This window comes from Thamnophis sirtalis, unplaced genomic scaffold (genome assembly GCF_051295495.1).
Source record: "Thamnophis sirtalis isolate CommonGarterSnake01/CBP01778 unplaced genomic scaffold, rThaSir2_p1.2 scaffold_6, whole genome shotgun sequence".
NCBI classification, from domain to species: Eukaryota; Metazoa; Chordata; class Lepidosauria; order Squamata; family Natricidae; genus Thamnophis; species Thamnophis sirtalis.
In genome coordinates this window covers 115769534-115775980 of record NW_028261386.1, presented here as the reverse complement: position 1 = coordinate 115775980, position 6447 = coordinate 115769534, and positions in this window count along the sequence as shown.

Sequence of the window (6447 nt, the reverse complement as noted above, 5' to 3'; positions counted from 1 at the left end):
TGAGGAAACACACATATACACGCATACAAAAAGCCACTCAATGTCCACAGGTCTACTTTCTTTCAGTGTTCTTTATATTTCAAAAATAAGGTTTCCCACACATACTCTTTCTCCGATTCTCTATTTAGTCTGTTTTTTCTAGACCTACCATATGTGGAAATGTTTTTATTTGCACAAATATATATATATATATATATATATATATATATATATATATATATATATATATATATATATATATATATATATATATATATATATATATATGATAGATAGATAGATAGATATAGATATAGATATAGATATCGATATCGATATCGATATATAGATATATAGATATATAGATATATAGATATCGATACATATATATATATATATATATATAGATAGATAGATAGATAGATAGATATAGATATAGATATAGATATAGATATAGATATAGATATAGATATAGATATAGATATAGATATAGATATAGATATAGATAGATAGAGATAGAGATAGAGATAGAGATAGAGATAGAGATAGAGATAGAGATAGAGATAGAGATAGATAGATAGATAGATAGATAGATAGATAGATAGATAGATAGATAGATAGATAGATAGATAGATAGATAGATAGATAGATATATATATATATATATATATATATATATATATATATATATATATATATATATATATATATATATATATATATAGTGTCACAACCCCTGGTATGCCCCAATTATGGGAGGAAGCTAATTGCTTCCATTATCTGTCAATCGGCTCGTCACAAGAGTCCATCACGACAGAAACCCAAGATGTTTGCCTAAGATGTAATATAGCCCAGGTTCGAATCACAGGAAGGGTATGGCTAGCTGATGAGAGCTAAATAGCTTGAAATAGATCTATACTAGTCTCCCTTTATTTATTTATCAGCACAAATACCACACACACACACACACACACACACACACGTGTGTGTGTGTGTGTGTGTGTGTGTGTGTGTGTGTGTTGTATTTGAGCTGATAAATGAATAAAGGGAGACTAGTATAGATCTATTTCAAGCTATTTAGCTCTCATCAGCTAGCCATATTATTTATCAGCTCAAATGCAACACAAATGTAACAAAGGCAACAGTAAAAATATTGGCTTTCTGTCTGGATGGTCTCTTGTGATGAGCCGATAGACAGAGAAAGGAAGCAGTAGGCTTCCTCCCATATTTGGGCATACCAGGGGTTGTGACACTAAATACATACATACACACACACACACACACACACACACACACACACAAATGATGATACCTTGTGATATTTTTTCTAAAACAAAAGGAGTCAAATTAAATCTGAAAACTGAGGAAGTGGCTAATGACAGAAGACAAAACACCTAAAACAAAACAAGAAAGCATTCTAAGGAAATGGCTGGTGCAAACATCAGCAGGTGAGCATGCCCTGGTTTTTCCTGGTGACCGCAAGAAAAATACTGCAATGTGATCAGTCTGCCAGCCTGGCACAGCTTGGTTGCCTCAAGGATTTAAAAGAAAAGAGAAGAAAGCTTCACATTGTCCTCACATATCTTGTCTAAAATTAAGATCCAGAACGTCCACGACCTTGGCTTCCTTAAGCCAGAGATAAAGAAAGAGAGAGGCAGGATATAGCTCTTCATGTACATTAAGTCTATGTAAATCCCTAAATGGATGTAATGCTGTCTAACGAAAAAGGGGCTATGCTAGAGTGCAGCCAAGATGCAGCCAACTCCAATGCTGTGCCTCCAGATTGGCCACCAGCCAAAGTGAGCTAATGTCCCTGGATGATGCTCAAATCTATTTTGTGTAAAGGAATGACCTCCAAACTGAAAGGCTAGATTTAATGCACATCGTTTCCCTCACCTGTCTCTTATTCAGACCATTTATGTTTCATTTGCCATCTTTTTAATTCAGCAGGAAGAACAGCAGAAAGACACATGTCTGCACCCTCTCAAATGCTCTTCACTTTCTCCTGAACCTCCATCATTTTGGCTCTTCATAAGTCCAAAATAATCCTAGACTTTCTTCTTGTCTTCCTCTTATTTCATCATTTCTGTAAGAACCTCATAGGTAGATGTGATTACGCTGAATAACCATGGTACAGTTGAATAAATGCTTCAAATGAGCAAGTATATTCCTATTCATAGCAATAAATCAGTGGTTCCCAAACTTGGCAACTTTAAGACTTGTGGACTTCAACTCCCAGAATTCTCCAGCTAGCTCTTCTGGCTGGAGAACTCTGGGAGTTGAAGTCCACAAGTCTTAAAGTTGCCAGGTTTGGGAAACACTGCAATAAATGAACATTTCCGTGATGTGGTAGGTATAGTCTAAATCAGCAGTGTTTGCAGGCTATGGTTAAATAAAAGTTAAGATTATGGCCATAATGATGTGATCAAAGTTCCAAAGTCACTTGTGTCACATATTTTTATAAGAATAGGTAGAGGTTTGATTGTACCACTGTGGCTGTCATCTTGATTTTTTTGTTAACTGCATCCTGTGGTCAGTGGTGGGATTCAAATAATTTAAGAACCAGTTCTCTGCCCTAATGACCAGCTGGGTAGGCATGGCTCAGTGGTCATGTGACTGCGTGGGCGTGGCCAACTCAACATCACTCACAGCGATGGGCGCTTCGCCTTAGCTATTACAATGTAATAAAGGTTAACCGGAGAGGCAGTTTCTGTTAGAAGGGCAATAAAGATTAGGCAAGAAACAACACCAGAATGTTTCCTTCCTGCCTTCCTTACAGGATTAGCCTTTTAAAGTGGGGAAAAAACAAAATGAGATTTCTTCCAACAACCGGTTCTCAGGAACTGCTTAGAAAGTTAACAACCGGTTCTCCCAAATAGGTGCGAACTGGCTGAATCCCACCACTTCCTATGGTCATCCTCGGCTAAGTCTTGTCAAGCCTGAGTTTTTGGAAAAAGTTTCTGAATGAGCAATTTTAAAAAGTTATTCCACATTTATTACTTTATAAACAACTCAAGGCAGCGAACATACCTAAGGCTCCTTCCTCCTCCTATTTTCCCCACAACAACCCTGTGAGGTGGGTTGGGCTGAGAGAACCATCCAGCCAGCTTTCCTGCCTAAGGAGGAACTAAAACTTACAGTCTCCTGGTATCTAATCTACTGTATTAACCACTAGACCAAACTGACTCTTATTGTTCCTTATTTTCTTATTGTATTTTCCTTTAGCTCATAGTCCCCAACATAATAGCCTGTGTAGACAATTCAATTTTTGAACTGAAACAGTAAAGCCTCCTTCTTCCTATGAAACTTCTGGGATTTTTGTTTGCACTAAATTTTAGAGTGGTAAGCGATGAAAGGTGCTTTCAGGTTTTTGAGATACCTACTGATAATTAAAAAAAAATAGAAATACCAAGAATATAAAACCAAATGAAATATAATTTGAAATTTTAATTTAAAAAATAAACAGCAAGAGCCTAAATTTGAGACAGGACACCCAAGCCAAAGGGCTGTCCTAACTGGCTCTGGAAATGGACTGATTTAACTCATTATGTGCAATCAAGATGGGGTTAATTCTTATCTATCATACAGATACATTTTGCCCAAGATGATGTCTTCTCAACCAGGTCTTTTAGATGCCCCCATTGTGCTGTAATCAAGTCCGACCATCTTCTTGGTAATCATCGTTTTCTTCCACCTTTCCCAGCATCAGAGCCTTCCCTGGAGAACTAGAACTCTGCTTAATGTATCCAAGCGCGGTAATTTCAGCCTGGTCATTTGTGTTTGAGTAAGAGCTCTAGAGACAGGCTCTTCTTCTGCCATATCCGTCATCGGATGTTGGCGATCATGTTGGCAATCCTATTTTTGTCAACAGCCACATGAAAAAGTGCTGCTGAGTTTTCTCCAAACCAGTCCCTTAGGTTTTGAAGCCCTGATGTTCTTCTTCTGCCTAGAGGCAGAATACTAAGCACCATTAGCCAAGCACCTGGCGCCCTGAAATGTTTGCTATGAAAATGGTTGTCATTGAATGTTGACATGTATGGTTAGTTCAATGAGAAAAGCAAAAGGTTTGCTAATTCATAATGTGGTTTTCTTGTTTCTGTGTCAGCTGCTCCTATCATTACGGCTCAATATTACGTGCCAAATCTTTAGGCTTTAATAAATTGGGGGTTTTAAATCCAGGTTTAAGATTATGTGAACCCAGTGTGGATTTCTGTGAGATTGCATGTCCACATGGGTGTTCCCAGAAGAATCAGAGAAAAGAACAACTTCGTGTACAAGTCGCTTGGTACTATTAGAAGCAAGGTGTCTTTTTTACAGGTTCAATAAGGCATTAGACATCTCCTGATCACTTCATTTCCAGTTCACTGCCATCCAGTCTGGGAATTGCTGTCACTCCCGGAAGTAAAACAAAATCAATTAATTAAAATTCATACATCTTGAGTTGTGTAATTTACCCATCCAGAAATGTGTCGTTGGAAGCCAATGAAGGGTTAGCATATTTGGTGGATTTAATACCTTATCATGAGTTTTTATGATCAGAAGCCATTTACTAGCTTAACTATGCAATACAGGTAGTCCTCGACTTACAATAGTTCATTTAGTGACCATTCAGTTACAACGGCACTGAAGAAAGTTACTTATGATCATTTTCACACTTATGACCATTGCCGTTTCCCATGGTCACATGATCAAATTTCAGATGCTTGGCAACTAGTTCATATTTATGACTGTTTCTAGGGTCCCCAGGGTCATGTGATCCCTTTTTGTGACCTTCTGAGAAGTAAATTCAATGTGATTCACTTAATAACCGTGTTACTAACTTAAGAAATGCAATGATTCATTTATAACTGTGGAAAGAAAAGTCATAAAATGGGGCCAACTCACTTAACAAATGTTTCACTTATTTCCCTCTTGTGGAATAAACTTGAAATTGCAGGTTTCATACCCAAATTATTTTTTTTCATGTAATATAATGCACATTTAAATTCAGCTGGTGCAAAACACAGCTGGTGGGGGTTTAATTTGAACAAGGCATTTTTGACATGAAACCAGGAGAGCCCAGGCTGACCTTTCTGAATCGAAGCACTTTTGGACTGGATAGTTTCTATCTTCCAGACACGTTCTAAGTTACACTTCAAAAGTTATGGTTAGATTTGTATTGAGTTCCTACAACTCTGCTTATAGCTACTCTCCAGTCTATACTTGTTTTTAATGTGCAAAGAATTAGGGCATAGAATTTGTGGCTTTTAATCAATAATCCTTATTCGACTTTCTGAAAAGACTCAGTTCCAGTACTCTAAAGTTCTCTATTGAGACTGCAAAGCTTGGAGTTTTCCAGTCATACTGGAGGGGAAGCAGTGGCAACCTGAAGCAATTTTTGATGCCAAGGAATTCAGAATCAAGGTACACAAGGATACGTTCAACAATGATGTACTGTTGAACACAAACCTCTTTTTTTTTATTGTCTTGAAACAAAAACTCAATTTTAAGTAAATTTTAGACTGCAACAAAACTCAATTGCTGGCCCATATTGCTCTCATTTCATAAAATAATTTTAGTTGATCACATTGATCTAATAAATGCATTTGACTCTAAGGAAGGGGCCTCTGTGGCAGGACATAAAGTGGGATGAAACCAGGGGTGAAATTCAGCAGGTTCTAACAGGTTCTGGAGAACCAGTAGCAGAAATTTTGAGTAGTTCAGAGAACCGGCAAATACTACATCTGGCTGGCCCCCGAGTGGGGTGGGAATGGAGATTTTGCAATACCCTCCCCCTGTCATGCCCAACAAGTCATGCTCGCAGAACTGGTAGTAAAAATTTTGAATTTCACCACTGAATGAAATTTCATGTCTTATAACTGCTGTAGGAGTGATCAATTCACTGCCTATGAGCTCTGTGTATCTTTATCTAGGCAGTAATGTCATCTCCCCGTCCACTTCATCTTTGCAGCACATACGATCCCAAGAAGATGCAGTCAGTTACTGAGGAGGGGGAGCATTTTAAAACTTTTAAACCTTCAGTACACCTGTATTCATTTGCTTATTTATTTACCTTTATTACTTTTACAAATATTGCAAGGCGGTGAACATATCCAACATACCTTCCTCCTCCTATTTTCCCCATAACAGCAGCCCTGTGAGAGAGCTCATAACAGACCCAAAGTCACCCACTGGCTTTCATGGAACTAGAACTCACGGACCCCCACTTTCTTGCTTGGTGCCGTAACCACTAAACCAAACTGGCTCTTTATAAACCTCTTTTTTTGGTGGGGGGGAATCCCTTCTCTCAAAACAAAAATGCAATAACCACCACAAAAACTTCATTTCTCAATTACTTGTTTACAATATTTGTATTTTAGAGCACAAGTCTGGTTCACAATAAAAACTACACCATTACCCCTGCCTCTTCTTATAAAATTGTATCACTGCAATGCCCCCATTTCAGACACTAAGCTGGTACATTTGAGA